General features: G+C 38.2%; 1 protein-coding gene across 1 annotated transcript in view; it reads left to right on the forward strand.

Annotated features, from left to right (window-relative positions):
• nsd1a (nuclear receptor binding SET domain protein 1a) overlaps positions 1-20,000 on the forward strand; it is a 1,446,438-nt gene that overhangs the window by 1,024,702 nt on the left and 401,736 nt on the right. The window lies entirely within an intron of this gene.

Raw genomic sequence — 20,000 nt, forward strand, 5'->3', positions numbered from 1 at the left:
TTAGGCTTCTGCTCTCCTCCATGACTCAGACACAGACGCCTCTTATTCACAGGAGCGCTTCATAAAAGGTGGAGAACTCTTGGGCCGAATGGCTGAGCCTCCAAAACCACCAATGATAAATGGTATCAAGCACCCTGAACGCTTTAAAGTAGCGTCCAAAATCATAGCGATCGATATTTCTCATGCACCATGCAAGTTTAACGTTTTCAGCTGGCGTGTTAAATATATCTTTAGGTAGAAAATGAATGCATTCGTATTATTAAAGGGGTAGTTCACACAAAATTGATAATTATACCATTATTTTTATCACTTTTGTTCCTGTTTGGGTTTATTTTTTGTTGAACAGATATTTTTAAGAAAGCTGAAAACCTGTAACCATTGACCTTAAATATGCGTTTTTCCAGCTATGGAAGTCAATGGTTACAGATTTTCAGCTTTAAAATATTTTCTTGTGTGTTCAACAAGAAACTGAAAGGTTTGGAGCCATTTGAGGGATTAAATGGTGAGTAAATATTTATTTTTGGGTGAACTGTCTCTTTAATTGTGCTTCCCTTGATTTGTGAATGATTAATATTGCTCATACACCATGTTAGTGTGTTCAGCTTGTGTGTTAAATATATCTGTAGGTGAAAACAAATGCATTCATATTAAAGGGATAGTTCACCCAAAAGTGACATTTCTGTCATTTATGCACGTCATCCTTTACTTTTGTTTCAGATTTGTTTGGGTTAATTTTTTGTTTAACACAAAAGAAGATTTTTTGAAGAATGCCGTAAACCTGTAACCATTGACTTCCATTGAATTTGTTTTTTTTCTACTATGGATGTCCATGGTTACAGGTTTTCATCTTTCTGCAATATTTGCTTTCAATCGAAGAAACTCAAAAGTTTTAAACCCCTCAATGAATAGAGCAAATATTGAGTAAATGTTCATTTTTGGGTGAACTGTAATTGACCCTTTAATTGTTCATTCATATTAAAGAGGTAGTTTACCCAAAATGTAAAGTTGTCATTTTTTCTCTCACTTTTGTTCCAGACACAAAAGAAGATATTTTGAAGTCGGAAACCAGTAGAAGTCAATGGTTACAGGTTTCCAGCTTTCTGAAAAAAAAAAAAAAAAAAAATATATATATATATATATATATATATATATATATATATATATATATATATATAAGTGTTCAATCAAACTCAAAGGGCTGGAACCACTAAAGGAAGAGTAAATAGTGAGTAAATGTTTATTTTTGCGTGAACTACCTTTTTAATTGTGTATTCATATTAAAGGGGTAGTTCACCCAAAACTGAAATTTCTCTGAAATAGACCAAACACACTATTTTTACATAAGAAGATGTTTTGAAGAAAGCTGGAAACCTGTAACCATTTACTTGCACAGTATTTGTTTTTCCTGCTATAGAAGTCAATGGTTCCAGGTTTTCAGCTTCAAAATATATTCTTGTGTGTTCAACAGAACCATTTGAGAGAGTAAATAGCAAGTAAATGTTAATTTTTGGGTGAACTGTCCCTTTTAATTGTGCATTCATATTCAAGGGGTAGTTCACCCAAAATTTAAATGTCATTATTTCTCTCACTTTTGTTCCAGACCTGTTTGTTAAACACAAAAGAAGGCCAAACACACTTTTTATTAAAGATAATAGATATATTTGAAGAAAGCTGGACACCTGAAATCATTGACTTACACAGGCAAATGAACAAAAAAACATTTCTAATATGGAAATCAATAGTTACAGGTTTTTGGTTTTCTTCAAAATGTCTTTTTTTTTCCGGCAAACATGTGAACTCAGGTTTTGGAACCACTTCAGGAAGAGTCAACTTGAGTAAATGTTTGTTTTTGTGTGAACTTCAATTCAAATTAAAGGGGTAGTTCACCCGAAATGACCATTTCTGTCATTATTTCTCCAGCTTTTGTTCCAGACCTGTTTGTTAAACACAAAAGACCAAACACTTTCTTTTTTTTAAACGGAAAGATATTTTGGAGAAAGCTGAGAACCTGTAACCATTGACTTACAACATATTTGTTTTTCCTACTATAGAAGTCAGTTCATAAGAAACTCAATGTTTGACACAACCAAGAGAGTAAACGTTCATTCGGGGGTAAACTATCCTTATAATTATGCAGTCATATTAATGGGGTAGTTCACCCGAAATTTAAATAAAAAAATAAAATTTAATTTAATTTAAATTAAAAATAGTTTGTTAAACACAAAAGGCCCAACACTCGTCCTTTTGATAAATACAAAAGAGGATATTTTGAAGAAAGCCAGAAACCTGTAACTAATGACTTTCACAGTATTTGTTTACCCTACTTTGAAAGTCAATGGTTACACGTTTTCAGCTTCAAAATATTCTTCAGTCTTCAACCAAAGAAAGAAACTCAATGTTTAAATCCACCCGAGGAAGAGAGTAAACGTGAGTGAATGTTTATTTTTGCATGAACTATCCTTTTAATTGTGCATATTAAAGGGAAAGTTTACTCAAAACTAAAATTTCTGTCATTTCTCTCACTTTAGTTCCAGGCTTGTTTGTTAAACACAAAAATACCAAGCACACTCCTCTGTTAAACACAGAAGATATTTTGAAGAACGCTGGAAACCTGTAACCATTGTCTTCCTTAGTGTTTGCTTTCCCTACAATGGAAGTCAACGGTTACATGATTCAAAATATCTTCTTCAGTGTTCAACCAAAGAAAGAAACTTGAAACCACCTGAGGAAGAGGGTAAACATGAGGCTATGTTTATTTTTGGGGTGAACTATCCCTTTAACTGTGCTTCCCCAGATTGTGATGAGCAGGATGATGCTCGTCTCAGAAATGCAGATTTGACTGGTCAATAGGGGAAATGTGTTTGACGTTAGCGGGAGCGGTGGGTGGTAAAGTGTTGCTTCTTGAGTGCCGTTCCAGTCATCCATGCACATTGCTGTCACGCATGGATGTGTGATGACGACTGAAGCATCCGTACGCCACTTCCAGCCTGACTTCTACACTTGTACTTGCTGCTGCATTTATAAAAACGGCTGTGTTGGGGTCGGAGGAGGATGTGTGACAGATTATTATTATTTTATTTTTTTTATTCATTGTTTTTTTTGTTTTCTTTGCAGCTTAATTGCATGTCAGAGTGTCCTGTGGATTTAGATCTGCTTTGGGATGTTTGTGTTTCTCTCTTGTTTCTGAGAATGACTGTAGTGTAAAAGTAATGTTTTCATTTCTGTTGATGTTTTGTAATGCTTGGAGAGTTCACTGCTGATTGCTTGTTTTACACGTTCGCCGCCTTGGTTAAAATAAACTAAATAATAAAAACACCAACACGTGTCGTCATTGGCGTTACATTGGATGGTTTGAGGGGGGAAAAGCGACATCAGTTTGCAACTAGATATTCAAGTTTTGAGGAAAACTTTATGGTGACTGGAAAAGCAGAGTCTGAAAGTTGAAGTGGTTTTAAAGTGCAAAAAGCATGTTACTAGCATGATTCTAGCTTGAATTAGCATGATTGTAGCATGTTACTAGCATGCTTTTAGCATGAATTTGCATGTTATTAGCATAATTGTACCATAAATTAGCATGTTGCTAGCATGATTCTTGCATGAATTAACATGCAACTAGCATGGTCCTAGCATGATTCTAGCATGAATTGGCATGTTATTAGCATGATTGTAGCATGTTACTAGCATGCTTTTAGCATGAATTTGCATGTTATTAGCATAATTGTACCATAAATTAGCATGTTGCTAGCATGATTCTAGCATGAATTAACATGCAACTAGCATGGTCCTAGCATGATTCTAGCATGAATTGGCATGTTATTAGCATGATTGTAGCATGTTACTAGCATGCTTTTAGCATGAATTTGCATGTTATTAGCATAATTGTACCATAAATTAGCATGTTGCTAGCATGATTCTAGCATGAATTAACATGCAACTAGCATGGTCCTAGCATGATTCTAGCATGAATTGGCATGTCACTAGCATGAATTAGCATGTTATTAGCATGATTGTAGCATGTTACTAGCATGCTTTTAGCATGAATTTGCATGTTATTAGCATAATTGTACCATAAATTAGCATGTTGCTAGCATGATTCTAGCATGAATTAACATGCAACTAGCATGGTCCTAGCATGATTCTAGCATGAATTGGCATGTCACTAGCATGAATTAGCATGTTATTAGCATGATTGTAGCATGTTACTAGCATGCTTTTAGCATGAATTTGCATGTTATTAGCATAATTGTACCATAAATTAGCATGTTGCTAGCATGATTCTAGCATGAATTAACATGCAACTAGCATGGTTCTAGCATGATTCTAGCATGAATTGGCATGTTACTAGCATGGATTAGCATGTTATTAGCGTTATCCTAGCATGAATTAGCATGTTTGCATTATCCTAGCATGAATTGGCATGTAACTAGCATGATTTTTGCATGAACTAGCATGTTACTAGCATGAATTAGCATGTTAGCACGGTTCTAGCATGAATTAGCATGATTCTAGCATGAATAAGCATATAGCTAGCATGAATTAGCATGTAACCAGCATGATTCTAGCATGTTATTAGCATGATTCTAGCATGAATTAGCATGTTACTAGCATGTTTCTAGCATGAATTGGCATGATTCTAGCATGCTACTAGCATGATTCTAGCATGAATTAGCATGTTACTAGCATAAATTAGCATGTGCTAGCATGTTTCTAGCAAGATTAGCATGTCAGTAGCATGTTAAAACTACTAGCATGTGTTAGAACAGCTAGTCATAGTTTATAACAGTTGCAAGGGTGCTAAAATTTGTTGCTAGGGAGTGGCTAGTAAGTCTAAAGGTCATCAGTAATTGGCTCCTGGCTAAACTGAGTTGAATGAGGCCTGACTCTAGTCTGTTGGACAGTCTGATGCAGAGTTATGAGCTCACAAAATTTGACTCAATGTTAAGTCAATGGCAGTCTTTTTACAATGGAAGTCTATAGACAGTTGCTAGGGTGCCATAAGTGGTTGCTAGGGAGTGGCTAGTAAGTTTAAAGGTCATCAGTGATTGGCTGCTGGCTAGGCTAGAGTTAAATGAAATGTTGTTTGTAATTAGCTCATGTTAGTAAATACCGGCCACTTTATTAGGTACACCTTACAAGTATGTGGTTGGATGCCCTTTTGCTTTCAGAACTGCCTTAATCCTTCGTGGCAGAGATTCAACAAGATACTGGAAATATTCCCCAGAGATTTTGCTCCATATTGACATGACAGCATCACACAGTTGCTGCAGATTTGTCGGCTGCACATCCATGATGCCAATCTCCCCTTCCACCACATCCCAAAGGTGCTCTATTGGATTGAGATCTGGTGACTGTCTAGGCCATTTGAGTACAGTGAACTCATTGTCATGTTCAAGAAACCAGTCTGACATGATTCGCGCTTTGACATTTTGACACTCATACACTACGGACAATTTAGACTACCCAATTCACCTGTACCACATGTCTTTGGACTGTGGGGGAAACCGGAGCACCCGTAGGAAACCCACGCGAACGCAGGGAGAACATGCAAACTCCACACTGAAACACCAACTGACCCAGCCATGGCTCGAACCAGCGATCTTCTTGCTGTGAGGCGACAGCACTACCTACGGTTACCTCACAGCAGGAAGGTCACTGGTTCGAACCTCAGCTCGTCTTGGCTCAGTTGGTGTTTCTGTGTGGAGTTTGCATGTTCTCCCTGCGTTCGCTAGGTTTCCTCCGGGTGCTCCGGTTTCCCCCACTTTCCAAAGAATTGGGTAGGCTAAATTGTCCGTAGTGTATGAGTGTGGATGTTTCCCAAAGATGGGTTGCGACTGGAAGCGCATCCACAGCGTAAAAATGTGCTGGATAAGTTGGCGGTTCATTCCGCTGTGGCGACCCCGGAATAATAAAGGGAGTAAGCCGACAAGAAAATGAATGAATAATTATATTAAAATTCTTATTTATCAAGTATTAGACTGAATCCTGCATTTATCAAGTTTTGATTTAGCTGATTAATATTGTATAATTAATATTGAGAAATTCAGAGTAAGTTTCAATTAGTGAATGCATCGAATGGTTCATTTGCATTCATCGATCTGTTAATATTTCTTGATTTCAAGTTTGTGAAGATGCTGTAAAATTGATCTGTCCTTTCATAAATGCTGATTATCATTTAGTAAATGTAAGGAAGTAAAGCTGCTTAAATATGATCATTGCATTCTGATTATGTCTATGTAAATGAGTGTATTTAATAAAGCGGCGTTCATCATCTGTTATACTGTATATAAGTGTGGATTCTCAACATTTTGACATTCTTCAAGCGAGCTCTAATTTCCTTCAGTAACGTGTTCAAATGAGCTCGCAGCTATAATGTAGAGAAACTCCTCATATTTCCAGCATATATCGAGCCTACGCTTTTACAGTACGTTGAATCTTTGATTAATGACATCTGTTATCGCACCTGAAGGTGGTCTATATCAAAATCCTATGGCTTTTTTTTTTATACGCCCATTTGCATTCTCTTGGCGTTGTTTAAAATATGCTGTCAGACATCCAGCTAGTCGCAGGTTATCAAACACTTCCAGAAGAATATTTCATCTTAATTGACGTGACTATGAGACCTGCCAGTGTTTCTCAAAGCCATTATTCAAATGTGTTGTTGAAGGCCGTCAGATGCCTCCAAGTCTATATATGTCACTAGTATATCTTCTGTCATGCCACATGCATGTTCAATACTGGCTTGTTTAGCAAACAAATCCACATTACCCTGGCACGGTTTATGTATAGAATGCATACTAGTGCTGAACAATATACACCACCTGACAACAGTCTTGTTGTGGATCCCAGTTGTGAGAGCAACAGATAATGACTTCTAGTTGATCATTTGGTGAAGTGGCAGAAGGTGGATTTTTTCAGATGAATCATCTGTTGAGCTGCATCCAAATCATCACCAATCCTGCAGAAAACCAACTGGAACCCGCATGGAGTCAAGATTCTCACAGAAATCAGTCAAGTTTGGTGAAGGAGAAATCATGGTTTGGGTGTACATTCAGTATGTGGGCATGTGAGAGATTTGCAGAGTGGATGATCAACATCAACAGCCTGAGGTATCAAGACATTTGTGCTGCCCATTACATTACAAACCACAGGAGAGGGCAAATTCTCTAGCAGGATAGCACTCCTTCTCATACTTCAGCCTCCACATCAGAGCTCCTGAAAGCAAAGAAGGTCAAGCTGCTCCAGGATTGGCCAGCCCAGTCACCAGACAAAAGCAGTGTATGCTTTTTCAGATCTCAATTTTTGCGTAAATCCACTAGAAACCGCTGCGTTCGCCTTTTCAGATCTCAAGTTACTCTTGCGAGAGCCATTCACACCTGCTGTTCTCGCATAAATTCACCAGAGGTCGCAGTGTAGGCTTTTTCAGATGTCATATTTCTCTTTAGTGCCATTAATGCCTGCTGTTCTTGTGTAAATCCACCAGAGGGCACTGTGTATGGTTTTTCAGATCTCAGGTTTCTCTTGCGAGTGCCATTCACGTCTGCTGTTCTCAATTAAATCCACTAGAGTGCGCTGTGTACGCTTTTTCAGATCTTGAATTTCTCTCGAGTGCCATTCACACCTGCTGTTCTCGCATAAATTCATTAGAGGCCGCTGTGTAAGCCTTTTTATATCTCAAATTTCTCTCGCAAGTGCCATTCGCGTCTGCTGTTCTCGAGTAAATCCACTAGAGGCCGCTGTGTATGCTTTTTCAGATCTCAAATTTCTCTCGTGAGTGCCATTCGCGCCTGCTGTTCTTGCGTAAATCCACTAGAGGCTGCTGTGTATGTTTTTTTTTTAGATCTTAGGTTTCTCTTGGGAGTGCCACTCACGCCTGCTGTTCTCGAGTAAATCCACTAGAGAGTGCTGTCTACGCTTTTTTAAATCTCAAATTTCTCTCTCGAGTGCCATTCGCGCCTGCTGTTCTCGCATTATTTCACCAGAGGCTTCGGTGTATGCCTTTTTATATCTCAAATTTCTCTCTCAAGTGCCATTCTCGCCTGCTGTTCTCGAGTAAATCCACTAGAGTACGCTGTGTACGCTTTTTCAGATCTTGAATTTCTCTCGAGTGCCATTCACACGTGCTGTTCTCACATAAATTCATCAGTGGCTGCTGTGTAAGCCTTTTTATATCTCAAATTTCTCTCGCGAGTGCCATTCGCACCTGCTGTTCTCGAGTAAATCCACTAGAGGCCGCTGTGTATGCTCTTTCAGATCTCAAATTTCTCTCGTGAGTGCCATTCGCGCCTGCTGTTCTTGCGTAAATCCACTAGAGGCTGCTGTGTGTGCTTTTTTTAGATCTTAGTATTCTCTTAGGAGTGCCATTAACGTCTGCTGTTCTTGTGTAAATCCACTAGAGGTCGCTGTGTACACTTTTTCAGATCTCAAGTTTCTCTCGCCATTGTCATTTGAGCCTGCTGTTCTTGAGTAAATTCACTGGAGTGCGCTATGTAGGCTTTTCCGATCTCGAATTTCTCTCATTAGTGCCATTCGCACCTGCCGTGCTTGCGTAAATCCACTAGAGGCCGCTGTGTACGCCTTTTCAGATCTCAAGTTTCTCTTGGGAGAGTCATTCACAACTGCTGTTCTTGCGTAAATCCACTAGAGTGCGCTGTGTACACTATTTTTAGATCTCAAATTTCTCTCGCGAGTGCCATTCGAACCTCCTGTTCTCACATTAATTCACCAGAGGCTGCGTTGTATGCCTTTTTATATCTCAAATTTCTCTCGCAAGTGCCATTCGCGCCTGCTGTTCTCGAGTAAATCCACTAGAGGCTGCTGACACCCTTTTTCAGATCTCAAGTTTCTCTCGCCATTGTCATTTCACCCTGCTGTTCTCAAGTAAATCCACTAGAGGCCGCTGTGTAGGCTTTTTCATATCTTGAATTTCTCTCCCGAGTGCCATTCGCCCCTGCTGTTCTTGCGTACATCCACTAGAGGCCGCTGTGTATGCTTTTTCAGATCTCGGGTTTCTCTCGCGAGTGCTATTCATGCCTGCTGTTCTCGTGTAAATCCACTAGAGGCCGCTGTGTATGCTTTTTCAGATCTCAAATTTCTCTCGCGAGTGTCATTCGCGCCTGCTGTCCTCACATAAATCCACCAGAGGCCACTGTCGACTGACTTACTGACTGATCGAACGACTGACCCACCCTCCTCCTTCCATAGACCCAACCGATAGTGTTTTCAAAAGCAATTCAGAAAAAGACATTTTTACCACGTTCTCATCCTATTGTTGTTTATTATTTAGCTTTTTGTCTTACCTGCTTCCTGGAAGCGGACTCAAACCCTGTCATCATGCTCAACTCCTCTCTGCGTCTCAAATCGTCATGCGTACGCGGTGTCAAACTGGTAACAGTAGGAAAGCCGTCCATATGGAGGTAATCGGTCCGCTGGTAGCTCGAAAAGGAACGGCGTCAGACTACCTCGCAGCATTCGGTTTAAAGACGAAATGCAGCCGTACGTACTTCTGCATACATAATATCCGATCTGCAGAAATGTAAACAGGGCTACACTTTCAGAATGAGCCTGTGTAGTAGTTGTAGTAGTTGTAGTAGTTGTAGTAGTAGTAGTAATTGAAGTAGTAGACATTGTAATAGTATCGATTGTTATTGAGTAATTGTTACGGAGATTATTGAAGTAGTAGTTCATGTAGTAGTAGATGTCATTGGTATAGTAGTAGCAGAAGTAGTAATGGTGTGGTTGTTACAGTAATAGTAGTAGTCGTTGTTGGTGTAGTAATATCAGTAGTAGATGTTGTTGATGTAGATGTAGTAGAAGTGATTGTGGTGGTAGTAGTAGTAGTAGTAGTAGTAGCAGTAGACGTTGTTGTATTAGTTGTAGCAAACGCTATAGTAGTATCAGTAGTGGTAGTAGTATCAGTATTAGTAGACATTGTAGTAGTAGTAGTCGTGGTTGTGGCTGTAGTAGAAGCAGTAGTAGTTGTAATATAAGTAACTTTCTGTAGTAGTAGTTGGTGTAGCACTTGTGATTTATTATTATTGCTGTCAGTTATTATTGTTGTCCTTTCTCTCTTTTTACTCTCATTTTTACTATCATACATTAATAAGCATTGTTTTTACTCCCTACCTCTGACTGGTTTCTTTCTATATGTTTTATCTATATCTGTGACACTTGCTTCATTTATTGACTGTTATTGTCCCTTATGTATGTACTCTGACCTGTCCACCAAGTTACCTTTACATGCATACACACACCCACACACACACACTCAAGCACATACCAGTACATGACTATATTGTTGTTGTTTTTGTTTTGTTTTTGTTTCGTTTCTTTGTATTTGTTATTTGTTGATTTTTTTTTCTTGTATCTGTATGATTTTTGCATATTCTACTAAAAAAAAAAAAAAAAAAAAAAGAATGAGCCTGTGTTGGAAATATTTGAAAAAGAATTACAAGTTTCACAGCAGTGCTACGAATTTTCTCTTTAATTGCATTTATTTTTACAATCTATTAAATTCGTCTTGTCACAATGTTGCACTCCTCCCGTAATGACGCATTTGTGATATTTCTGCTGGGGAAAGTATTGATTGTAAAGCCACGTAATGCACCTTTTCCTCAGCGTGGAGATTTTCAGATCCAGAGCCCCCGTTTCTCTCACATTACTCATACTGTCTGCGCTTGACCTTTCCCTCCAGACATTACGCTCCTGCACATAGGAAGTGTACTACGGTGAGGGAGGCGGACTGGACAAACGCAGTACAAGTTCACTGCTGAGACCGACTGCATTTACACTGAGAGAAAACCTCCAGCTCAAGACCGAATCACTCAGTGCCGGCGAGGTAATGATGACCTGAAGGGAGTGAATTAAAGACGAGCCGTCGCTGCAGAAAGCCAGAGTGACAGCGATGATTGACAAGTGCTCCACCCAGACGACCGAGATTTCAAATCTATATTATTATATTCAGAAAGAGAAAATACTGCATAGTGATGTGAAGAATAAGTAGTGAGATCCTGGTGCAGCAGTGCTAGTTGATATTCTAGTTGTGTGTTTACTTTTTGTGAGTGTGTGTGCCTTGTATTCCTGAAGTTGTGGGGACTAAGTGTTCACACAATTATTGCAATTCCAGATATTTTGACTTGTAGGGACCTTTCTTTTGGTCCCCATGAGGCAAAATGCTCTTAAATCTCGCAGAATACAGTATTTTGAAGCGGCTATAGTGCAAATTGTTTCCTGGCACTACCTACTGCGCCACTGCGTCGCTTTTTTGGGAAGTCTTTCCATATATTATGGCTCATAATTCTGATTGGCCAGTCTCGCCATTGGATAATGTACATCCAGCCGGTTGTTCTCACAGAATAAAGCCCCACAGGTTAATCAGCAGCTATATACACTCTTTATACTTTATTAGGGACACCTTACTAGTATGTGGTTGGACCCCTTTTTGCCTTCAGAACTGTCTAAACCCTTCGTGGCATAGATTCAACAAGGTACTGGAAATATTGCTCAGAGATTTTCCTCCATATTGACATGATAGCATCACACAGTTGCTGCATATTTGTCGGCTGCACATCCATGATGCCAATCTCCCGTTCCACCACATCCCAAAGATGCTCTATTGGATTGAGATCTGGTGACTGTGGTGGCCATTTGAGTACAGTCATGTTCAAGAAACCAGTCTGAGATGATTTACACTTTATGACATGGTGTGTTATCCTGCTGGAAGCAGCCATCAGAAGAGGAAAGCACTGTGCTCATAAAGGGATGGACATGGTCAGCAACACGATGCTCAGTTGGTACTAATGAGCCCAAAGTGTGCCAGGAAAATATCCCCCACACATTATACCACCACCACCAGCCTGAACCGCTGATACAAGGCAGGATGGATCCATGCTTTCATGTTGTTGATGCCAAATTCTGATCCGAGCATCCTAATGTGGCAGCAGAAATGGAGACTCATCAGAGCAGGCAACGTTTCTCCAATCTTCTATTGTCCAGTTTTGGTGAGCCTGTGTGAATTGCAGCCTCAGTTTCCTGTTCTTAGCTGACAGGAGTGTCACCCGGTGTGGTCTTCTGCTGCTGTAGCCCATCCGCCTCAAGGTTGGACGGATTGTGTGTTCAGAGATGCTCTTTTGCAGAGCTCGGTTGTATCGAGTGCTTATTTGACTTACTGTTGTCTTTCTATCAGCTGAAACCAGTCTGGCCATTCTCTTCTGAACGCTGGGATGGACAGGGCATTTGCGCCCACAGAACTGCCGCTCACTGTATATTTCCCCTTTGTCAGACCATTCTCTATAAACCCTAGAGATGGTTGTGTGTGAAAATCCCAGTAGATCAGCAGTTTCTGAAATACTCAGACCAGCCCGGCTGGCAACAACAACCATGTCACGTTCAAAGTTCCTTAAATCCCGTTTCTTCTTCATTCTGATGCTCTGTTTGACCTGCAGCAGATCGTCTTGACCATGTCTGCATGCCTAAATGCATTGAGTTGCTGCCATGTGATTGGCTGATTAGAAATTTGAGTTAATGTGCAGTTGGGCAGGTGTACCTAATAAAGTGGCCGATATGAGGGTTTTATCATAATAAATAATAAAGAATAAGCACACAGACTATATTTAGTTGTTGAAATGTTTTTAATGTTAGAGCTTTGCACTCATTCATGTGTGGATGTGTGATGTTTCTAAAGACATCTGCTGTTTAGTGAACATGCTGGACTACTGAATCATCATCTGCTGAAAAACAGAAGACAAACAAACTGCAGCAAACAGTGATGCGGTCTGCACTTTAAACCAGTGTGATGCTCAATCAGACGATCACTCGTCTGCAGAATTAACCTACAGGACAGACTGTTATTACCAGAAGACAATTCTTTTATTTCCGTCTATCCTTTCTTTCTTTCTTTCAATCTTTTTCTTTCTTTCTTTCTTTCTTTCTTTCTTTCTTTCTTTCTTTCTTTCGTTGTCTCTTATTTTTCCTTTCATTTTCGTTCTTTCTTTCTTTCTTTCTTTCTTTTTTTTCCTTCCTTTCGTTTTCTGTCTTATTTTGCCTTTCCTTCCTTTCTTTATTTCTTTTCTTCTTTCTTTCTTTCTTTCTTTCTTTCTTTCTTTCTTTCTTTCTTTCCTTCCTTTCGTTGTCTGTCTTATTTTTCCTTTGATTTTCTTTCTTTCTTTCTTTCTTTCTTTCTTTCTTTCTTTCTCTTTCATTCTTTTTCTATATTTTCTCTTTTCTCTTCTTTCTTTTCTTTTTCCTTATTTCATGCTTTTTTCTTTTCTTTCTTCCTTTTCTTTTGTCTTTTTCTTTCTTTCCTTATTTCCTTCCTTCTTTTCTTTCTTCCTTCTTACTTTTTTCCTTTCTTTCTTTTTTATTTTCTTTTTTCTCTCTATTTTTTTCTTTACTTCCATCCGTTCTTTTTCCTTCACTTCCTTCTTTCCTGTCCCCTTCCTTACTATTTTATAAATCAGCATGATGGCCTGTTATTACTGAAAGCCACTGACACCAGAAGCCTCACACATTCACATCCCAAACAGCACTCTAATGTTCAAAATAAAGAGGAGATCTCGCGTATTCACACAAACTCTCCAGCTTTTCTGTGCAATGCGGAGGTGAAGCTGTAGCTGCTAATTGTTCTAGAAGCTCCAGATGAACTTAAAGCAGTGGATTAGTGATGTGCCATTGTTCAGCTTTTATTATCACCTTCTTCTCTGTGCGTTTCAGCAGCCCACACACTCACATTCTGTCAGCTGTCGGCTTTTATTTGGACTTTATTTTGATTTGTGTTTCAGAATAATTGCTGCATCTGTCCAGACTGTGTGTGTTTGACCCGACCTCCAGATTTCACCCAAACACATGAAGGTCGTCTGGGTGTTTCACACATGCTGTTTGATGCTCTCCAGTATTTACAGTGGAGCATCATTCTTGACATGACGGCTGATTTTAAACTCTTTTTGGTTCGGCCTTCTCCACAAGACAACAGACGATGCCAAACAGGCTGATTCTTAGAAGAAAACGATATACTGCATACATCAATACCTCATATATAATCACTACAACACAGCACATGATAATAATGAGAAATGATCCCTCAATACAGGCCAAACACCTAAACAACACCTAAAGAGAGCCTGTGCTGTCTGCAGGGGTAATGCAGAGGATTTCCTTTCTTTCCTTCCTTTTTTTCTTTCCCTCACTTACTTTCCTCTTCTCCTTTCTCCTTCATTTGTTTGTTTGTTTGTTTTGTTTTTAATTATTTTTTCCCTTTATTCCTTCCTTCTTTTGTTATTTATTTCTTCCTTTTCTTTCTTTCTTTCTTTCTTTCTTTCTTTCTTTCTTTCTTTCTTTCTTTCTCGTTCTTTTTTCCTCCTTTCTTTCATTTTTTTCTTTCTCCCTTCCTTCCTTCCTTCATTTGTTTCTGTCTTTTTACTTTCTTTCTTCCTTCTTTTTATACTTTTTTCTGTCCTTCCTCCTTTTCTTCATTCCTTCTATCCCTTTTTTATTTCTTCCTGCTTTTTTCATACTTCCTTTCTTCCTTCTTTCGTTTGTTCCTTCCTCCTTTCTTTCTTCCTTTCTTTTCATTCCTTCATTCTGTCCTTTCTTCCTTCTTTTCTTCTTTCCTTCATCTGTTTGATCCTTCCTTCTTTTCTTTTTCTTATTTCCTTCCTTCCTTTATTTGTTCTTTCTTTTTTCTTTCTTTTTTTCTCTTTATTATTTCCTTCCATCCTCCTTCCCTTCCTTTCTTTCTTTCTTTCTTTCTTTCTTTTTTTCTTTCTTTGTTCTTTCTTTCTTTTTCCTTTTTTGTCCGTCTTTTTATTCTTTTTTTATTTCCCTTCTTCTTTCTATATTTTCTTTCTCTTTATTTTCTAATTTCTTCCTTTCTTTTTTTCCTCCTCCTTTTTTCCTTCCTTCCTTTCTTCATTTGTTCCTTTCTTTCTATTCTTTTATTCGTTTGTTTGTTCCTTTCTTCCTTTTCTTCTTTCCTTCATCTTTTTGATCTTTTTTTCTTTTTCTATCCATTCTTTCTCTTGCTTTACTTCTTTCTTCCTTCTTTTCTTCCTTCCTTTCTTAGTTTTTTCCTTCCTTCCTTTGTTCTTTTCTTCTATTCTCTTTCTTTCTTTCCTTTTTCTGTCTTTCATTCCTTTTTTCTTTATTTATTTCTTTCTTCCTTCTTTTTTTATTTGTTCATTCCTTCTTTCGTTTCCTTCCTTCCTTTCCTTCCTGTCCTTCCTTCTATCTTTTCTTTTCTTCCTTCATCTTTTGATCCTTCCTTCTTTCCTTCCTACTTTCAGTTTTTCTTCATTCCTTCCACCCTTCATTTGTTTCTTATTTTTTCTTTCTTTTTTCTTTCTTCTTTTCTTTCTTACTTCATTCCTTACTTTCCTTCCTCCTTCATTTGTTCCTTTCTTTGTCTTCCTTATTTTTTTTCTTTCCTTCCCTCTATCCTTTCTTTCATTCCCTTTTTCTTCTTTCATTCCTCCTTTTCTTTATTCTTTCCATTATTTGTTCTTTATTTTTCTCTCTCCTTCTTTCTTTTCCCTTCTTCTCTTCTTCTTTCTTCCTTTCTTTCCTTCTATCTTTCTTTCTTTTCTTCCTTCATTTTTTCTTCCTTCTTTCCTTCCTTTCTTCCTGCTTTTCTTCATTCTATTCCTTTGTATCTTCTTTCCTTCCTCCTTTCTTTCCTTTCTTCCTTTGTTTATTATTTCCTTCCTCCTTTCTTTCCTTTCTTCCATCCTCTCTTCCTCAAGTGTAAGTGAAATGTTAAGTGCGGTAATGCAGCAAGGACTTTCATGATTCTACACATGCTGGGGTTTGAATTACAAAGGGTGGCGCAGTGGCTCATTGGTTGTCTCACAGCAAGAAGGTTGCTGATTCAAGTCCGGCTGTACCAGATGGCATTTCTGTTTGGAGTTTGCACAAATAAGGCAGATCATGACCCATTAAACAGAATCAACCAATCAAATGAACTGGTATTGGAGTTTTGCGTTGACTCCAGGTGAAACCCCTATCCTGATCTCTAATAAGAAAACAAACACAGGTACTTACAGAAAGCCACAGTGTAAAACTGTCTCAAGCTCCTGTGGTAAATCAGAGCTGCTGATGGACAGATGTACAGCCTGTCATTGACTGCTTTCTCCGTCAGTTTAAGGTACATCTGATATAGTATAGATTACACAGTGTTTTTCAGCAAAATCAATATAAGGGAAAGGATTGGATATAAAAAAGCAACACAAACACGAGCTCAGCTTGCTTAGACACGGCGAAATGTTTGTTTTTTTCCCTGAAGTCTATCAGTATTTTGATTGCTAATGCTATGGATGCTGACTCTCTTTATTTAATGGCACACTGCTCCCAGCGCTCACATTACAGCAATATGAGCTCTGCAACTAAACTCTGTCCAGGATTCAGTGAATGGACCTGACTCAGCGCTAACACACACCTTCAAGAAAACAGGACAGAAGATGACAACATTTACATCAAGTCATCTGGTTGGGAAGTCAAAATCTCTGAGAATATTTACCTTTTAATATCTGTATGATGTTTATCTGTGGAGAAAAACCTAATTAAATTAAAAAGTGGTCATTAATTGTGATGCAGAGAGTGAAAATGAGACTCTTAGTTGTCTTATAATGTTCATTTAGGAGTTAGACGTTTGTGGGTCTTTATATAGTATGTTGGTTTTGGTATTTCCCTGTTTTTTATTGCATTAGGGGAATTTGATCTGATTTGATTATTAAAAGTTGTCATTTTAGCAGTATGAAACAATGTATTTTGTCCTGGTTGATTAGGTATTTTATTATGGTACAAATCCGGGTATATGAACTGCCTGTACATTAGTAGGGTTTTTGTGCGGATTTATTTAAGTATTAATTATTCTATTTTATAAACAATATGTTGATTCACACTACTAATGTCAAAGTCAAATATTCAATATCAAACATTGTCTGCATAGAGTCTCTCAATCCAATAAGAAATTTGAAATAGACTGAGAACAACTGTATCTATCTATCTATCTATCTATCTATCTATCTATCTATCTATCCATCTATCCACCTGTCCATCCATCTATCCATCCATCCATCCATCCATCCATCCATCCATCCATCCATCCATCCATCCATCCATCCATCCATCCATCCATCCATCCATCCATCCATCCATCCATCCATCCTTCTATCTATCTGTCTGTCTGTCTGTCTGTCTGTCTGTCTGTCTGTCTGTCTATCTGTCTGTCTGTCTGTCTGTCTGTCTATCTGTCTATATATTATCTATCCATCCATCCATCCATCCATCCATCCATCCTTTTAACTATTGTTTTATCTGTCAATAGGGTATATGCCGAGCCAGTGTTGTTGTTCCTATACTCATAAACTTCAGGTGACCTTTTATTGTGAGTTTTTTTTTTTTTTTCCATTTTATACTGTCCCTTTTACAGCATCAATGTTGTAATGTCATTAAAAAACAATCAGTTGAATAGATTATTATCATTCATTTAGTTGCTCGAGTGTAAAACGAGACAAAAAGCCGTTTACTCGCACATGCCTGTCAGAATCGGCAGGTTAGTGCAGAAGCTCCATTGAATATACTGGGGTAAAATAAATGCTCATTTATAAAGACATGGCGGGGAGAAATGTAATTTAATGCGGTGCTTCTTCTACAATCTGAGACCCACTTTATATTGGATATCACTCAGCCAGTGGAGATCGCTGATTTTTAAAGAAAAAAAGACCTTAAATGCGCTGATTTTGCATTGGCATACAGTTTACCGGAAGTGGTTAAACCAGGTTACTGGCAAATTAAAAGTCCTATTAGCATACTTCAGCATATACCCTATTGTGTTATCTGTATTGTTCTGTCTATCGTTCTATCTGTGTATCGTTGTCTATCTATCTATCTATCTATCTATCTATCTATCTATCTATCTATCTATCTATCTATCTATCTATGTCTATCTGTCTATCTATCTGTCTGTCTGTCTGTCTGTCTGTCTGTCTGTCTGTCTGTCTATCTCTCTGTCTGTCAGTCTATATATCGTTCTATTTGTCATTCAATTTTCAGTCTAAAAAGAACTATCCAAGTTTTAGGAACAACAAATAATAATAATAATAATAAGTTGACTTCTAGTTGATCATTTGGTGTCAGAAGTGGCTTATATGGAAGGTAAAGGCCTCTAGATTATGCTTATTTTACCACAAAAAAATATGATCATGCCTTGATTTTTAATGATTTAATTAGGACAGTAAGACTTTTGCTTAGACAAAAGTCTTGTCGCTGAACAGAAATAATGTCCAGTATAGAATATAAAGTCCTGCTGCAGTGGAGACAGAATGAATATTGTGTCTGACTCCATCATGAGCTTGGAGGACTGCATCCATACATCTCTGACATGACTCAAATCACTTAGATTAATAAGAAAGTGTTCTTGCAGGACTCCCAGAGTTCATCAAGATTCTTTGGATTCATCTTCAATGCCTCCTCTATCTTACCCCAGACATGCTCAATAATGTTCATGTCTGGTGACTGGGCTGGCCAATCCTGAAGCACCTTGACCTTCTTTGCTTTCAGGAGCTTTGATGTAGAGGCTGAAGTATGAGAAGGAGCGCTATCCTGCTGGAGAATTTGCCCTTGTAATGTAATGGGCAGCACAAATGTCTTGATACCTCAGGCTGTTGATGTTGCCGTCCACTCTGCAGATCTCTCGCACGCCCCCATACTGAATGTAACCCCAAACCATGATTTTTCCTTCATCAAACTTGACTGATTTCTAGTCCAAGTTGGGTTCCAGTAGGTCTTCTGCACTATTTGTGATGATTCATCTGAAAAATCCTCCTTCTGCCACTTTTCCAAATGATCAACTAGAAGTCAAGTTATTTTGTGTTGCTCTTACAGCTAGGATCGAAGACAAGACTTTTGTCAGGAAGTGTTTATGATAAATATATATATATATATATATATATATATATATATATATATATATATATATATATATATATATATATATATATATATATTAAATCAAGTAGCATTTTAAGTTGTGTCTGCTCAGAAATACTGTTTTCGTTTTCCTTAAAACAAGCTAAACAATCTGCCAATGAGGTAAATAAAATAATCTTGCTTTTCCTTTTGACATAAGATTACTTGCTTACCCCATTGGCAGATCGTTTAGCTTGTTTTAAGGAAAAATTCCCTTAATTTGGGCATATAATTTTTAAAAAAGGCAACACGTTTTGTTCATACATTTTGTTCATAGCTTTTTCAGAGCAGAATTCACCATGCATCTGAATCTTCATTAACTGTGCACTCATTGAGTTCAAGATTCCTTCATTCCTGTGCTTCACAGTTAATAGCATGACTTCAGACATCTTGTATGGAGCTCTTCGAAGCTTGCAAGTTCATTGCAATTGCCTTAAAAAAAGATTCTTATATCTAAAGAAATACTTTCTGGGTCAACTAATGCTCTAACAAAAGTGCATTGAAGCCACCACTCACCGTCTGTCACTGCCCTTTTAGCAAAAGCCAGTGTTCAGGAAGATTTCCGTGTAGCGTGTGAAAGATAGCATTGTTGTGTAAAAGATGGATGTTACCAAACACAACAATCTAATAAAAGCTCTCAGGCGTTCCCTTAAGTCAATTTAATGCCCGCAGATTCAGGTACGAGAGACTGGATTTAAATTTGCTGCCTGTCTTCTCTGAAGGCTATAATACCTGCAAGACTTCCCTTTTTTTTTCCACACGCGTCCAGCCTCCCAATCATTTGTTGTAAGCATAACGGGACGCCGGGAGAAAAACTGGCGCAATTGATTGAACTGTCAAAAAACACGCTCCTTTGATTGATCACATTTCAACCAATCATGTCATGCCAATTTCAGACGCGATCGGCTCGCTTGACGGATCCTGGGAGGGAAAATGCACGAATTCAAGGCGAGATCACACCGTGTTGCATGTCAAGCTAAAAACTCAAAGTTCCTCAAATAGAAAAAAAAGAAAAAGAGGAAGAACAAGAAGGAAAAACTTTT

This window comes from Danio rerio, chromosome 14 (assembly GCF_052040795.2).
Source record: "Danio rerio strain M-AB ecotype USA chromosome 14, GRCz13ab, whole genome shotgun sequence".
NCBI classification, from domain to species: Eukaryota; Metazoa; Chordata; class Actinopteri; order Cypriniformes; family Danionidae; genus Danio; species Danio rerio.